Source organism: Bufo gargarizans, chromosome 5 (assembly GCF_014858855.1).
Source record: "Bufo gargarizans isolate SCDJY-AF-19 chromosome 5, ASM1485885v1, whole genome shotgun sequence".
Lineage (NCBI taxonomy): Eukaryota > Metazoa > Chordata > Amphibia > Anura > Bufonidae > Bufo > Bufo gargarizans.
The window spans coordinates 25,459,724-25,478,326 of NC_058084.1; positions in this window are offsets into that span (position 1 = coordinate 25,459,724).

Sequence of the window (18,603 nt, forward strand, 5' to 3'; positions counted from 1 at the left end):
GGGTGTATATCTCACCCAGGTTCCTCAACTGAGTGAGATAAGTAAAGACATACAACGTGAGCCAGACACATGAAATAGAGCCTGAGCGGGTTCAGGACATGAGCCTGATTAAGTGGGGGAGAAGTCAGCATAGTGTCTGAGAACTATACCCAGGCAGTGGAGATCTTACTGGCAGGTCTAACCTTCCAGAGGGAGCATGTCGAAGAGCATGACTAACTGCTGGCAGAGACATACTACCATCTGGGCCTGGCATATCAGTACAGCTGCAAACATGAGGATGCTTTCTCTCTCTCCCTCCACACAGTCCCTAGATACGCTATAGAAGGGACTAGCTGTCCTCACAGAGCAACTGGAGAAGGCTTCAGAAGAGTCAAAAAAGGAGAGTCCTCTGAAAGATGCCAAGAAGTGTGTTGCGAAGTGGCCTGGATACAGTGACACTGCGGTGGCGGCCGAGGCAGAGAAGATGGAAGAAGTTTCTGCTGAACAAGTTGATAGGGCTGATATGGATGCAGAAGCCAAGAGACTCATGGCAGTGAGTAGCCAGGACCTGGTAATGAAAGACATCCACTCAGTCGACGCTTTCGGAAGGAAATTGCAGCGAACCAGACCCCCCAGGGGCAACACGTGAGGCTACGATGGGCCGATTGGGTGTAGTAGTCAATTTTCTCAGTTAGCAGAGCCTTCCTGGGACGGCGTGCAGTGATGATGAAGACAGCAATAAATCCTCCAGGGTACTCTATATTGCACGGAACACCAGCCAGATGGAAGTTTAGGTGCCCTTGATGGTAGTGGGTGTTTTGGCGGTTGGGCCCCTGTGTTTGTGACGCCAGCACAGTTAGGTGCAAATGTTGATGGTAGTAGTATTAGAAAGGATGAAGAGTCGGTTGTAGTAAAACAATGGAACATTTACTTGAATCAATCGTCTCAGGATAGTTGGTACAGTGCATCTATATGGCATAAGTGATGACTCAGAAATTAGTTCAGATGTAATCTTTTTACAGGTTTTGGCAATTGTCAATTTAGGAGTTTCCCTAATGTTGTTACTTAACAGGCAGGATTTCTTAGAGTTATATAGAGATGAGCGAATTTCTCAAAAAATTTCATTTGGCCGGTTCGCCGAATTTTCCAAAAAGATTTTGCTTCGCTCCGAATTTATTCACGGCGAATCACAATAAAAAAAGTCTGTTTCCGGGCTGCTGAGAGCTTTGATAGTGGAGTAGAACACTGTGCCTTGCAGTAACACGCATAGGGAGTCTGCAGCAGATGACAGGCGTCGCTCTTAGAATCATTGCTCACTTCACTTTTATTTGGGCAGTCACGTGGCCAAAACTGACCATATAACTCAAGTGTGAACTCGGCCTTACAGGTCGATGTTAGCGCCAAGCAGAAGCACACTCCTTTTACCCTGTCCTCAGCTGATTCCACATAGATGTCTACAGAACCTGTTCTATTAAACGCTTATACAAGTAGAGCCCCCCCGACAGAGTAAAGAGGGGGTCAGCAGTAAGTTTGTGTTGATGTCACTGATTATTTTGCCCTTCCTCTGATCCATCAGAACAATAACCCCCAAAAAACAGATCCTGTCTGTGGAGCATCAGCCTTCACTCGGTCAGCATTTGCTCAATAATCCTTCAGTATTGCTAATGTAAAAAAAAAATCTGAGTGGATCCAAAACAGAGATGACACGTGAATGGAACATTTGCATGTCTTCTGTGTTTTGTACCCACTCCTGCTTTTAGCTACCAAATCACAAGCCAATTCTGATGGGACCATACAGGCCTTACAGCTGCTACACAGACAGGATCCGTTGTGCGTCTCATTTTTCCTTCCTTCTGACAGATTAGAAGGGTCAAATAAATAATTATGTCATCCAGGCTGAAAGGCAAAATAGTGGCCCAGTCATGAAGTGGGGAGGATGGAAACAGCATGAGAATTCAACAGAGTGGCACAATGACATAGTGGTGAGGTGGAAGCATCAGGAGACCACAGAGTGGCTCAATGACACAGGGTGGAGTTGACAGCAGTATGAGGAGGCCAGCGAGTGGCACAATGACAGTGCGGAGTTTGCAGATGTCCGTGAATTTCCCTCGAAGATTGGGGTAATATATTGGCGAATTTAAGTTTACTTTCTTATAATTTTAATCAAGTTTTGGTTCAATTTAATATTCAATATTTTATAAATTGAATAATAAAAATTAAGTGTTACAATTTTAAAAAGTTTATTGGACGGCTCACCTTCTGTTGCTATGGTAAGGTGCTCTGATCTTTTGATTCACCCTTATCAAAAAGCAGATATCAATACGTACTAGAAAGACAAGCACTCAGCCAGTTGGGACCACCTGGAGACCGTATTTGTAATATAAATCAATATTATGTAAAAAGGCAAACAAAATAAAACATTTAAAATATATACTATAACCTTGAACGGAGAACTTGGGGACGCAAGTGTATCTTCTCAGAATTCTGGTCTCGATTTGCCAACCCAACGACCGTCTAATTAATATAAGTGGTGAAGAATTAGTGATTCAGACATCATTTAGATGGCATTAGCGACCAGCAGTCTCAGAAGTGTTATCCACTAATATATACAGCCTTACCGGATTGAGCATAACATATTACAACATGCTCCTCCTATAAAAAAGTCCCATAGGAGCAAAATATAAATAAAGATTGATAAACCTTCTGTAGCAGTTGTCTATCACTTAAGTCTAGATATAGACTGATGCCTAGAAGTGGAAAATACCGTTCGATGGTAATAGTATAGTAGAATTGGTGCGATAAATCAAATCTAATGTCTACTGGTGTGTGTATATATATATATATATATATATGTGTGTGTGTATATATATATAGAGTGCAGTTGTAAATAGTGTCTATATAATGTAGTTGTGGTTTCTCTATCGAGCCACATTAGGACAAGTTTTAGGTGAACGTTCTGGATGTCGTATGTTGACTATGTGCCGCTTTTTTTTTGCGCACACTAATACCATTCAGATACAATGTATTCCGATGCCATTTAGATAAATTTTGATAATGTGTCAATAATTGAACAATATAAATTACATTGGTAGAGTTACATGTTAGGAAATTAGTAATTTCAAAAGTAAAGGAATTTTGTGTGGAATTAACTGTGTGGTTTTCTTTGGGAATGATGTATTTTTGCAATAATTGCACCTTTCACATCTGTGGAATCCGCTAATGGCCAGCCATTTATGTATGGATTGTTCATTCTTTTTCAAAGGTTTGATAGTGGAAGCTATTTTTAATCTCAAGTTAGGGGCTTTTATATGAATGATTTGTGGTTAAGTAGATATCAAAAAAAAAATTGTCTTATCTTCTAAGATGTGCCAGTGTTTATTTATAATACGTTCTACTCTTAGATTGTGCACTGTATGGTAAAATTATACGTAATTCATCTCCTTTTTGTTTTTTAGCTACATGATTCAATTCTGCTGCAAAAAAAGATTTTCTGTCCATTTTTCTCACTTTATATAGTGCAGTATCCAGAACTTTTTCTGGATAGTTTTTCATTCTGAACTGATCTTTTCATTAGAATTTCTTCCTCAAATCTTTCATTATTGGTTCAATTTTGTTTAATTTGTCAAAATAGAATATTGAGGGGGCAACTCAAAAACGGGATAAAACAATTTTTTGCAACAGGTTTATGTTATGGTCGTGCTGTCGCAAATCAAGCGCCTCACTGGCATGTTGTTTCGCCGCTGAATATTGGAAAAGTGCGCCATGGCCGTGTAGGAACGCCTGAAATGGCTACACACCTTCCTGGCCTGCTTGAGGACGTCCTGTAAGCCTGGGTACTTATGCACAAAGCGTTGTACAATCAGATTCAACACATGTGCCATGCACAGCACATGTGTCAACTTGCCCAAATTCAATGCCGCCAACAAATTGCTTCCGTTGTCACACACCACTTTGCCGATCTCCAGTTGGTGCGGAGTCAGCCACTGATCCACCTGTGCATTCAGGGCGGACAGGAGTGCTGGTCCAGTGTGACGCTCTGCTTTCTGCAGTACGCCGCCCTGCAGGGTATTGCGATGTGAGGTCACGGTTAATAAGCAAACGAGGGTTACTCACAGTTTGTAGGGAGACCCTGGGCAGGCGTACAGCAGTGATGGAGAGGCTGACACAGGGGTCTTCTGGGGCACTCTCTGTATTTAGAGACCAGGCCTGATTGTGGATGAGGTGCCCTGGATGTTGCAGGTGTTTATAGTAATAATAAGTGAGGAACACGGTGTTGTGGTGAACCAAACTTTCTTTACTGGAAACAGTTCAACTTTATACAGTTTGAGTTCAGTTCCACTTTGCAGCAGCAGTTAATAAGCAGGCTTACACAATAATGGCAGGTACACTGTTCTTTGCAAGTTACTCAGAGGGTAAGAACAACACTCACAGACCAGGCTGCACTCTTTAGAAATCCTGTACACTATTCCTCAGAACTCCTGGCTGTCTCAATCCCAAGGCCCGTATGCCCTAATGCTGGCTTTATCCTTGGTAACAAGCTTTCTCAGGTATATATCTCTTGCTTTAGGTTAATGATCCTTCTGCCCTTCAGCTTACTTGTCTGGCTGGAATACTCTTCTGCTCTGCTCTTTGCTCTGTGGGAACTGCTGGTTTCTCCCAGTAGGCAAACCCTTCTCCTGGGGTAAATCTTCTGAGTTAACTCTGGCTCAAGAACTTCAAGCAGGCTAGGATCCTTCCACTAGCCGCCTGGTGGCAACTAGAAGCCTGGGCTGTCTAGCTGCATGTCAGGAGGAGGCCCTTAGCTTGTCTCTGGCTGGTGCCCTCTCACTTCTGTCTTTCCACAGACTCCTGACTATACAGACATCCCTCCTCCCTGTCTGGGCCTGAATATATATATATACTAGGGGCTCCCTATCTCCCTCTAGTGTCTAGGATGACGAGCTGCACCCTAATAGGCCTGCTATACACATCAAAGCATATCAGAATACATTAAAATGGACTGTTAAATACACTGCCACTGTCCCTCCGAAGTAGGAGTACCACGTGGCCCAATTGACCCTTGTGTAGTGCCCACATTTACCTAGTGGAACACTAAATTTCAGGCAGGTCAACCTCAAGGCGGCGTGACACTGTCTTATCCGGGATGTGGAATAGCCCCTGGGTAGCTGTGGGGATTCAGTTGATGTGGAGCAAGACGCAGCAGCAGAAGAGAACTCTGCCGAGGAGGTTATCGAAGAGGATAGAGTAGGAGGAGTAGAGGAGGTGGCAGAAGGCCTGCCTGCAAGTCGTGGCGGTGTCACCAACTCCTCTGCAGAGCCACACATTCCATGCTTGGCAGCCGTCAGCAGGTTTACCCAATGCGCAGTGTAGGTGATATACCTGCCCTGACCGTGCTTTGCAGACCAGGTATCAGTGGTCAGATGGACCCTTGCCCCAACACTGTGTGCCAGACATGCCATGACTTCCTTTTCCACAATAGATTACAGGTTGGGGATTGCCTTTTGTGAAAATAAATTTCGGCCGGGTACCTTCAGCTACAATTTTTTTGAAGGCCTCAGACTCCACCAGCTTGTATGGTAAAAGCTGGCGGGCTAAGAGTTCCGACAAGTCAGCTTGTTGCCAATTTATAATCTCTTCACTTGTGGGGAATTTTTGTATCGTTTCTCTAATTTTTGAGATTTTTTTTAGAGGTTTCTTCTAAAATTTGATTCCTCGTTTTGATAATCAATTGTACCAACAATATGGATTGTTTCATTAAAAGATCCCATTCTTCTCTGAAGGAGTCACTTAACAGATCCATAGCTGGGCTCTTAGAGAGTTGCAATCCTTTTGGTATTATACCTAACTCGAGATGTTTGCCCAGGGATTTAATCTCCCATTTCTGCCTTAATTGCCTAATCAGCAGGGTTTCCAACTCTCTAAAGGACTCAGCGACGGATTTTTCCATGGGTCCATTTGGATTATGTACACTGACTTCATCAAAAGTAAATGTCTCCAACCTAGCATTTTTGTTCTCAATGAACTGCCAGATGTCCATAATATCTGATACTAGGGAGCTCACCGATATCTAAGTGAATAAAGTGCACAAAATTTAAAAGTATATATATCGTGGCTCACCCGTATCTCTATTACGGTTAAGGTGCTCTGTTTTTCGGATGATTCACCTTTTCATCCTATATGGCAAATATGTATTCAAATTCTAAATAAAAACAGGCACTCACCATCTGGTATAATGTGGATTGGTAACTTTACTCAATATAATGGTCTAAAACTATACATAAAATATACATAAAATACAATATTAAAATACACTGCGAAGCAATATCATCAAATGTCACATATGTACTCGAATAAGCACTACCTACACAATATAATTTAGGGATAGATCTTGTGGTGTGCTTCACCTAGTGCCTACTAAGTGCTGTCTTCCTAATAATCATGCAAATAAATATCATGCACATAAATAACAATGCAGGTAAATAAAGTGTCCTGTGCAAAATATCCTGTGAAAAAAATGTCCTGAGAAAAATATATCCTGTGAAAAATAAATATAGTGTCCACAATATATCCGTCAAATGTGACACTGTTGCAAAACCTTGGAAAAATATAAGTCAATATAAAGTAAATATATAGAATTTTTTTATCTGCAAGGTATTGGGATTTGTGTGTGACACCCTAAAACGGTATGAGTGGTGGCCTAGCCAGTGGCCACAGTACAGTCGCCACAATACAGTCTGTGGGCCAGACTCTCACTGGCTTGCAACTGCGATTATATCACAGAGAAATAATAATAAATTGAATTTTTTTTTATCTGCAAGGTATTGTCTATGATACCCTGTATGAATGGTGTGCACACAGTACTGTCTGTGACTGAGCCTGCAGCCTCTCACTGTCTGGCAACTGCGATTGTAAAAAAAAAAAAAAAAAATTGACTTTTTTTTTTCTGCAAGGTATTGGCTGTGACACCCTGTATGAATGGTGTGCACACAGCACTGTCTGTGAGCCTGCAGCCTCTCACACACGGGCAGCCAGGCAACTGCTATATATATATATATATGTATATATATATATATATATATATATATATATATATAAAAAAAAGCTGACTGTTTACCAGCCCTGAAAAGGGCTTTTTGGGGTGCTGTCAGGATGCTGTCCTTACAGCAGATGAGTCTGTGGACACAGAACACTGCCCTAGCTAACGCTTTCCCTATTAGATCAGCAGCAGCAGCAGCACTGTCCCTCCTCTCACTGAGAATGCAGCTTCCGAATGAATCTAAAATGGATGCTGTCCAGGAGGTGGGAGGGTCTGCTGCCTGTGAGGTAGAGGGTCAAAGTTTGCTCAATGATGATGTATAGGGGGCGGACTGAACATTGCATATGTTCGCCCGCCGCGGCGAACGCGAACAAGCCATGTTCGCCGGCGAATAGTTCGGGACATAACTACTAATAACCACCTTCTGTTTTCTATCCCTCAGCCAGTTACTTAACCACATACAGATGTTTTCTCCCAGTCCGAGCATTCTCATTTTATATACTAACCTTTTGGGGGACACAGGACCAGGGGTATAATAGCTGCTGCCACTAGGAGGTGACACTAGGCTGAAAAAAATGTGTAGCTCCTCCCCTGCTGGTTATACCCCCTCCAGAGGATAGAGTTACTGTTTGTGCCCAAGCAGTCGGAGTAGCCGAAAAAAGAATGCATACCACATAAGGCATAAAACAGAAAATTAACCAATAACACCGGTAGAACCGAACTCAAATAGGATACCCTACCGGAAGGCAACCACCTAAGAATGCGGCAGCAAGAAAAACAGACTAGGTGGGTGCTGTGTCCCTCAATGCATCCTACGGGAAAATCCATTTATTTTTAATTATGAACATACAATAGTAATCACCACAGTAGGAACGTAGCCTACTACCAACCATACTTACCTGTCTGAATTATCATAGATGTCGTAATAGTGTACAAACAAGTAGACAAATTAAAATAAAATAAACAAATACAAACTAATTAACAAAATCTTGATGCACTCATTTAAATAAACTATTTTGTGAAATTATTAAAAAACAATAATGGTATAAAAAGGTAGAATAGTAGATTGGACAATTTAAAAAGATCAATACTATACCATCTAGGTGACTATTTAACATGTAACCCTTCATCAAAGTAGTCACCCGCAGGATGCAGTGGTTGTCTTAGTTGACCTCAAAAAAAAATTATAATTAAGAGGTTAGTTTGAGAACACAGCCATAGGAGACAATGAAAATCAGTATAGTAGCCCAACATTCCAAAAACCTAATTCAAATATTGTGTGCTAAAGGAGATTCCAAGTGAAAATAATTTAACCACCTCAGCCCCCCTAGCTTAAACCCCCTTAATGACCAGACCACTTTTTACACTTCTGCACTACACTACTTTCATGGTTTATTGCTCGGTCATGCAACTTAACACCCAAATTAATTTTACCTCCTTTTCTTCTCACTAATAGAGCTTTCATTTGGTGGTATTTCATTGCTGCTGAAATTTTTACTTTTTTTGTTATTAATCGAAATTGACCGAAATTTTTGCAAACCCGATTTCTACATTCACATCAATCGATGTGGATGAATAAATCATTGCCTGAATTTTTTATTTATTATTTTTTATATACAAATTGTTTGCCAAAGCATATGAACACCGCCGCCCCCTCAGCTCATATGCCTCGGCAAACGTTTCTTTTTTTACTGCAGAGGATAAATCTCATCTTGCAGCGCCGCATACACCGACTTGCGTGTAATCTGACAGCAGCGCAATGCTTCTGTCAGAATGCACATCAGTGCTGCAGCTGGTCGATCGGTTGGTCCACCTGGAAGGTAAAAAAAAAAAAGGCAGCAATGCAATAAATTTATTAACATTAACTTTAGATAAAATTTGAAACAGAACATTAACTTTGAAAAACTATTGAACTTTTGGAACATTAACTTTTTTTACTTACCTGTGATTTTTTTATTTATTTTTTTAACCTTTATAGGACAAACCTCTCCTTCCCCATGGGACAATGTGCAAAGCGCGAAGTACATTATGCACTTTGTCCCAGGTGAAAGGAGAGGTTTGCAGCTGCTGTTAGTAAATAAAGCCCTAAGAGCCCTGTGCGCCTGTCCTGTGTGACGCGATTCCTATACTAATAGTGTACCTGTGTGTGGTACTTCCGGAAACACTCCCCTAAGCATAGGGCAGTCAGGACAGAAATAGCGGGTGTCATGCCTTATTCCACTCCTGCTACAGACACAATATTTTTTTCGGGGTGGAGCTTGGTTTGAGGAACCAGCAACGACACTGGGGAAATGTCGCTCGTGTAGACGGCTAACTACAGTGATGGTTGGGGCCATGGAACCTCCTGGATACAGAAGGTTCTCGATGATCTCTTCCTGAAATTTGAGGAAGGATCTTGTTCTCCCAGCCTTACTGTAGAGAACAAAACTATTGTACGTCGTCAATTGAATTGTATTCAATGGAATAAGGTAAATAAGGAGCCAACATCTGGTCATTAAGGTCCACCCCTCCCATGAGCGAATTATAGTTGTGGACACAGAGGAGCTTTTCAATGACACGCTTGTCTTTCCATTTCACCGCGAGCAGTTCTTCGTTACACAAGGCAGCCCTCCCCCCTTGCAAGACGGGTGATAACGAGCCGTTGGGGGAAGCCCCGGCGACTAGGTCGCGCGGTGCCACAGCAGCCAATCTGTTCTAGAAACAAATGCCTGAAGAGGGGGAAAAATTGTCCATATAAAGATGGTACCCCTTGCCAAATAAGGGTGACACCAAGTCCCAGACTGTCTTCCCACTGCTCCCCAGGTAGTCAGGGCAACCGACCAGCTCCAGGGTCTGATCTTTACCCTATAGACTCGAAATTTGTGCGTAAAGCCTGTGGCCCTTTCACAGAGCTTATACAATTTGACCCCATACCGGGCGCGCTTGCTTGGGATGTATTGTTTGAAGCCAAGGCGCCCGGTAAAATGTATTAGGGACTCGTCTATGCAGATGTTTTGCTCAGGGGTATACAAATCTGCAAATTTGGTGTTGAAGTAGTCTATGAGGGGCCGAATTTTGTGGAGACGGTCAAAAGCTGGGTGGCCTCTGGGACGGGAGGTGGTGTTGTCGCTAAAGTGCAGGAAACGCAGGATGGTCTCAAATCGTGTCCTGGACATAGCAGCAGAGAACATGGGCATGTGATGAATTGGGTTCGTGGACCAATATGACCTCAATTCATGCTTTTTTGTTAGGCCCATGTTGAGGAGAAGGCCCAGAAAAGTTTTAAATTTGGAAACTTGGACTGGTTTCCACCGGAAAGGCTGGGCATAAAAGCTTCCCGGGTTGGCGGCTATAAATTGTGTGGCATACCGATTTGTTTCTGCCACGACTAAGTCCAAGAGCTCCGCAGTCAAGAACGGCTCAAAAAACCCCAGTGCCGATCCGATCTGAGCGGTCTCAACCCGAACTCCAGACTGGGCGGTGAAAGGGGGAACTATAGGTGCGGCTGAAGTTGGGGGCTTCCAATCAGGGTTTGCCAGCACCTCAGGGACTCTAGGGGGTCTACGGGCCCGTCTTTGCGGTGGCTGCGACGGAGTAACTACTGCACGTGCCACTGTACCAGCTTCAACTGCCCTTCTGGTGCTCGCCACTTCACCATGTTGTACGGCAGTGCTGGTACTAGGTCCAGGAAGGGATGCGCTGCTGGTGTATGCCTCACCACGTAATCCTACAGCGCCAGACCCACCCCCACTCTGCTGCCCTTGAAGCAGATCCTGCGCAACCTGTGGTCTAGCAACACGGGGCCGGGTACTCCTGGTGCTATCAAGGACCTCAACCTCCTCGTCCAAACTTTGAGTCAGACTGCCACTGCTTTCTACAGGTTCATATTCTGACCCGCTAGATTCATCAGATGAGGGTTCCCATTCCTCATCCGACTGGGTCAGAAGCCTGTAGGCCTCTTCAGAAGAATACCCCTTATTTGCCATTTGGTCAACTAAATTTATGGGGGTATTCCCTGAGACTACCCAAGAAAAAAAGCAAGCCTGTCTTATAAATGGGAGGCTAGCAAAGTACAGGAAGCCGCTGCGATCGATAAAAAATATCAGTTTAAAAAAAAAAAAAAAAAAAAATTGTCAGTGGGGCGGGCGTGGGTGAACACACATGTGGGTGACCGATCAGGCCTGATCGGGCAAACACTGCGTTTTGGGTGGAGGGCGAACTAAGGTGACACTAATACTATTATAGATTCAGTGGTCCACTGAGGAAGGAGTCTTGTTAACTCCAAAAAACGCGTCTGGTGTACACAAGTCTCTAAGCTAAGAAGAAAACCGCAGCATACCTTCTGCGCATCGTCTTGGGATTCTTACAAATATCCGAAAGTCCAGCCTTGTCTTGCATACAAAAGACACAAACGTACGCCAAATTCATAGCGGGTCCAACTACCCATTGACCCTGGCGTCAGAGCGAACTGTTTCCTTGTTCAAAAAGCCATTTTTCAACTCACTATAAAGCTGTTTGGAGGTAAGACCGCATGTGCTGCTAATACGTGGGAGGCCACGCCAAGCACAGCAAGACGAACACCCCATCGCTGCTAAAAAGTGAGTAATTTTGTAACAACTACAGTGTAACAGCAAGACTGTATCTGTGAAATCAAAGTTACAGCGGTGCAAAACTACATACCCCAATCAAGAAGGCTATCATACTTGTTTTGTAATCCACATAGTGGAACTTATTACACCGAGCAAACCGCAGAAATACCGCAGACTATCAAAGAGATTGCATTCACTAACCTAGTGGCCGAACCCAACAACTTGAAATAGGCATTAAATCTAAGACTTCAGTCTGCGACCTAACCACGAAACAGTTCTTAGTGTGTTTTATGTGAAATCATTTTTTTACATTATTTTAGTGTGATTGATTAGGTACCTATGTGTTATATATTATCAATAAATCTTAATATATTATTAATATATTGGCTAGAGGTTTGTGTGAATCCACATGTAGGTGTGCCCCCCCCTACTCTCTTGTATATTTTCATTTCCTTAAAGGTTGGAGTTACCTTTTAGGGGGAGCACCCATTCCCTGCAATTGGAGGGTGAGCCATTCCAATATATCCAATATCTTTTACATGGAAGTCTTCGTCTTCCTCCTCCGTCGCAGGACACAGCTATTGTCTCAGTTGACCCAACAAAGAAAAAGGCAAGATTGTTAGTAGGAATACATTTAATTTAAGTTAACAATGACAATCCCAAGTTGATCCCACAATCCCAGAAGGGTAACCTAAATAAAGGTAGCTATTGCAGCTAAAAGGCTACACAATTGTTTTACTTAAAGTATCTTACATGTAACTCTTCCTTCGTCTTCCTCCTCCGTCGATGGACACACAGATTGTATAATTTGCAGGATTAAAGACAATGTTATAACGAATACATTTAGCCAAAGTAGTAATTAACAAACACTCACTGTAATTTTTGGATTAATCAGATCTTTCAAGGGAAGAAGGGTATTGCTATATAAATCTAGGAGATCAAGAAGTGTCACACAGAGATGTTATTCTGTCTGTGTGTCCTTGTAGATTCTTCTTATCTGTCACATCAAAGTGTAAGTGTAGTGTTGTAATATTTGTTCAAAAAGAATAAAACTAAATGTCATAATATACTCGGCTTCTTGGTGGCTTTCTCCTCTTGATAGTGTGTGCGCCAATTAACGGAACATCCAGATGACACTCAAATAGTTAAAAAACACAATTTAGGTTAAGTTGCATTATTTATCATCGTCATGTAAAGTGTTTTATCACATTTCCTATTGTTCACAACCGATATACATAGTAACAGTAACATAGTAGATAAGGCAGAAAAAAGACATTTGTCCATCCACTTCGGCCTGTTATCCTGCAAGTTGATCCAGAGGAAGGCAAAAAACCCCTGTGAGGTAGAAGCCAATTTTCTCCACTTTAGGGGAATAAAAAATTCCTTCCCGACTCCAATCAGGCATCAGAATAACTCCCTGGATCCCCGACCCCTCTCTAGTAACTATAGCCTGTAATATTATTACACTCCAGAAATACGTCCAGGCCCCTCCTGAATTCCTTTATTGTACTCACCATCACCACCTCCTCAGGCAGAGAGCTCCATAGTCTCACTGCTCTTACCGTAAAGAATCCTCTTCTATGTTTGTGTACAAACCTTCTTTCCTCCAGACGCAGAGGATGTCCCCTCGTCACAGTCACCGTCCTGGGGATAAATAGATGATGGGAGAGATCTCTGTACTGTCCCCTGATATATTTATACATAGTAATTAGATCTCCCCTCAGTCGTCTTTTTTCTAAAGTGAATAACCCTAATTTTGATAATCTTTCAGGGTACCGTAGTTGCCCCATTCAAGTTATTACTTTAGTTGCCCTCCTCTGGACCCTCTCCAGCTCTGCTATGTCTGCTTTGTTCATTGGAGCCCAGAACTGTACACAGTACTCCTTGTGTGGTCTGACTAGCGATGTGTAAAGTAGTAGGACTATGTTCTTATCACGGGCATCTATGCCCCTTTTGATGCAACCCATTATCTTATTGGCCTTGGCAGCAGCTGCCTGACACTGTTTTTTACTGCTTAGTTTGTTTGCTGTTTATTAAAATTCCTAGGTCCTTTGCCCTGTCGGTGTTACCGAGTGTTTTACCATTTAGTATGTACGGGTGACTTGCATTATAACTTTACATTTGTAAGTGTTAAACCTTATCTGCCCAAGCCTCCAATCTATCCAGATCCCTCTGTAGTAGTATACTGTCCTCTGTAGTATATATACAGTATACTGTCCTCTGTGGTATATATACAGTATACTGTCCTCTATGGTATATATACAGTATACTGTCCTCTGTAGTATATATACAGTATACTGTCCTCTGTAGTATATATACAGTATACTGTCCTCTGTAGTATATATACAGTATACTGTCCTCTGTAGTATATATACAGTATACTGTCCTCTAGTGTATATATACAGTATACTGTCCTCTGTAGTATATATACAGTATACTGTCCTCTGTAGTATATATACAGTATACTGTCCTCTTCAGTGTTAATTGCTTTACACAGTTTAGTGTCGTCTGCGAAAATTTATATTTTACTATGCAAGCCTTCTACAAGATCAGTAATAAATATATTGAAGAGAATAGGGCCCAATACTGACCCCTGAGGTACCCCACTAGTGACAGTGACCCAATCTGAGTGTGTACCGTTAATAATGGTGTAAATAAATGTTTTCTTTCACTCAGCCAGTTACAGACGTTTTCTCCCAGCCCGAGCATTCTCATTTTATATACTAACCTTTTATGTGGTACAGTGTCAAATGCTTTGGAGAAGTCCAGATACACGACATCCATTGATTCGCCGCTGTCAAGTCTAGAACTTACCTCCTCATAGAAACTGATTAAATTTGTTTGGCATGACCTCATGAAGCCATGCTGATATGGCGTTATTTGCTTATTTCCGTTGAGACGCTCTAACATAACATCTCTCAGAAAACCTTCAGTTTACCCACAACGGATGTTAAACTTACCGGCCTATAGTTTCCAGGCTCTGTTTTTGGACCCTTTTTGAATATTGGCACCACATTTGCCATGCGCCAGTCCTGTGGGACATTCCCTGTCAATATAGAATCTGCAAATATCAGAAATAAGGGTCTAGCTATGACATTACTTAATTCCCTTAGGATACGGGGGTGTATGCCATCCGGTCCTGGCGATTTGTCTATTTTAATCTTTTTAAGTCACTGATGCACTTCTTCCTGGGTCAGACAGGGCAATAATGGTGAATTTATTTTTACATTCAGCATTTCATCTGACAGTTTATTTTCCTCAGTGAATACATTGGAGAAAAAAATATTTAACAGCTTTGCTTTCTCCTCCTCGCTCTCTGCGACTCCCCCCTCATTATTTTTTAAAGAGCCGACACCTTCAGATTTATACTTTTTAACATTTTAGGGTTAGTTTTACTCTATTTGGCAATTAATCTCTGTCTCTAGTTTAGTAACTTTTATTTGTTTTTTTACATGTTCTATTTTTTTTTTCCTTATAGTTTTTCAGTGCTTCCGTGCTACCTTCCTGTTTTAGTGATTTATATGCTTTCTTTTTGTCATTTATTGCTTTCTTTACAGTTCTGTTTATCCACATTGGTTTCTTTTTGTTCCTTAACCTTTTATTACCATACGGTATGTACCTCTCACAATGAGATTTTAGGATGCTTTTAAAGATTTCCCATTTTGTGGCTGTATTTTTATTTGTGAGGACTTTGTCCCAGTTAGTTAGAACTATGGCCTCTCTTAGTCGGCTAAATTTAGCTTTTTTGAAGTTTGGTATTTTTGTTCCTCTGTGTAGAAACGCTCTTTTGAATGATAATTGGAAGGTTATTACTTTATGGTCACTATTTCCCAGGTGTCCCCCGACCTGCACGTCTGTTGTTCTGTCCGGCCTATTGGTTAATACTAAGTCCAGTATGGCCGTCCCTCTAGTCGGGTCCTGAACCAGTTGGGAGAGGTAATTGTCTTTGGTTATTGCCAAGAACCTGTTTCCTTTATGAGATGTACAGGTTTCAGTTTCCCAGTCTATATCTGGGTAGTTGAAGTCCCCCATAATAGCCACCTCATTATGATTTGCCGCCTCTTCTATCTCATTTAGTAGTAGATTTTCTGTGGACTGTTATATTAGGTGGTTTATAGTAAACTCCTATTAGTAATTTATTTTTTGTTTTTAGCTCCACGTATCTCTACCCACAGTGACTCCACATGTTCATGTCCCTCACTTTATATCTTCGCAGACTGTCGGCTTTAGACCAGACTTTACATAAAGGCAGACCCCTCCCCCTCCCCCTCTCCGGTTTTGACGATCCTTTCTAAACAGACTGTAACCTTGTACATTAACTGCCCAGTCATAGCTATCCTCCAGCCGTGTCTCAGTTATTCCCACTGTCATAGCTATCATCCAGCCATGTCTCAGTTATTCCCACTATGTCATAGTCCTCCTCACACATCACTAATTCCAGTTCACCAGTTTTATTAGTCAGGCTTCTGGAATTAGTATACAAAACATAGGTTTATGTATGTTTTTTTACCCTACACCTTTCCTTCTGAACTGTTCTAGTCCCTCATTCCATTCCTCTGTGCATAATATTATATGTGCATATTCTGTATGAATGGAATTATCAGGATGAACCTGTGTGAGATTGTGATATACCAGACCTTTGTACTGTACTAGGGCACAAGCGATTTCCATTCGTGCATCCTTTATATGTTCCTCTGTGGTTTTGACTACCGAGATATTCTTTGTTTGTAGGAACTCCTTGGCAAACTAAAAAAAATAAAAAAATTAAAATATTTATCATTTCTTTTTAAATATTGACTTCAAGTCAGATATAAAAAATGTTACCATCAAAACTAAAACACCACAGCTACTCGAATCTTGCTGGTTGCTGTGAAAAATGACCCATGTGTTCCATTGTGCAGCTTGTTCTTTCGGTTTGTACTTCAAGAAGATACTGTTAACCAAGCATAAAAATATAAAGGATAATGCTGAAAAATGTATAGTAAAATAATACATGTGTTAGCTAGTCTCTTAGATAGCGATAGCGTTACAAGTGTTAATGGAAACAACCGTACTTCTAGTTATTCTGAACTTTGGAAAGATAGCTGGTTTCATTTCCCAGGGATCCATCAATGCAAGGACCTTCTTGAACATGATCACCACCTTATAAATATTAAAATAAATGATAACACTTTAGCTGAGCGAAGACAATCAATATATATCATGTCAAACCAGATTTTTTTTTATCACTCGATTTCATAACACAAATTGACAATTATATGGCATGCATGTAAAAAATTAATGACACTTAAATAAAAGTGTATAGAGGAAAAAAAAAGTGGATTATGCATTTGTTTTACACATTTAAAGTTATAACTACTTGTGGAAAATCGTGTATACATATAATTAAAACAGCGTAGCAGTAAGATTGTACTTAGAGAATTTGAAATATCTACCCTAATTACCTTAAATTTAATATTACTTTATCAAATAAAAAAAATGAAATACAATAATTTAAATAATAAATACTATCAAAATCCAGTGCGCTCCAACATTTATAGGGCATAACCATAGATCTTCAATCTGAAATTGGACCTGAGGAAAAGTTAGGAAACCAAATTGCAAAATCAATGTATGTAATAATCTTGACCCAAATAAAATACACAATATATTAAAATATATTGTATAAATACTTTTTGCACTAGTGACTAACCTTTCCAAGCTTTTAGAATTTTCCGTAAAACACCAAGGACCAAACAGCATCAAACTGGTGTACAGGTTCCTATTTCAATGTAATAAGTTATTAAGCAATATAACCACGCAAGGAACATAAAACATCAAAGAATGTCGTTAACAACTTGCCTGATGCTTTGCTATCAGATGATGTATGTAGGCGTCTATAACCTGCATCATAAATCACATTGATTATATCTTTATGCTTATCAGGTAATCAAACTTTTTAATATTAACAAAGTAAATTTTTACCTCGTCCACCAGCCAGTTATTGCGATGCAGTGTACGAAAGGATGAAACATAGAGCTTGTATGGTCCGACATCACAGAGCCGTCATCCTCAGCTTGCCACACAATTCAAACTAAGAAAGAAAAAATAAGAAAAAAAAAATATGCAAACTCCATGTCGGTAATATCAATCTGTGAGCAATACCTAATACTGGTTGAGTATGCCCAAACATAAAAGTTCGTTGTTGTAATAAAGTTAAGTTTTGTTTTATAATGATCATAAATTTAACCACCTGCCATAAATATAAAGTATTAAATAAGTTAATTACCCAAAATGATATTAACTTTAGTAGTGCTGCATTTATGAAAAGGGTTAAAAACTCAAATTGTATTAGGTCAAAAGTAAAATCCAGATCATGTATACTTAATGTTAAAAGGGATTTTATATAACACGTTGCCAAACAGTGGCAAATTCAGATGAAACGCAAAATATTAAGGCCAAAAATGGCAACCGAGTTAAAGGCCACACCAACAGGGCAAGTCCGAACAAAAGATTAACAGGGTCTAACAAACTTACTCATAACCAGTATCTGCTACCTCTTTCTTCTATGGTGGGTTCGACTTTCAGTAATACTGAAGGCTTTAAAAAAAATTCAATATCAATTTTTTCAATTACAGTTAACATGAATTTGAATTGCAATACTACATATTAGAAGAATTGATATAACAAGTGCCACGTAATTTACAGTGGACGGTACAAGAACATGTCAGACACTCACAACTCATTATTTACAGTGACATGGTCCGGCTGAATCTTATAGTCTCTCTGATTTCGTGAATAGGTGACCTTTTGTATCCCTTGTTGCCAGGTCCACTTATGGTTCCCCTTCCCTCCTGTCTTGAGTGTGTAATATTTCACGCCAACACTAGAGTTGAGCAAACACCTGGATGTTCGGGTTCGAGAAGTTCGGCCGAACTTTCCGGAAATGTTCGGGTTCGGAAACTGAACTCGCCCCGAACCCCAACCCCAACCCCATTGAAGTCAATGGGGACCCGAACTTTTCGGCACTAAAAAGGTTGT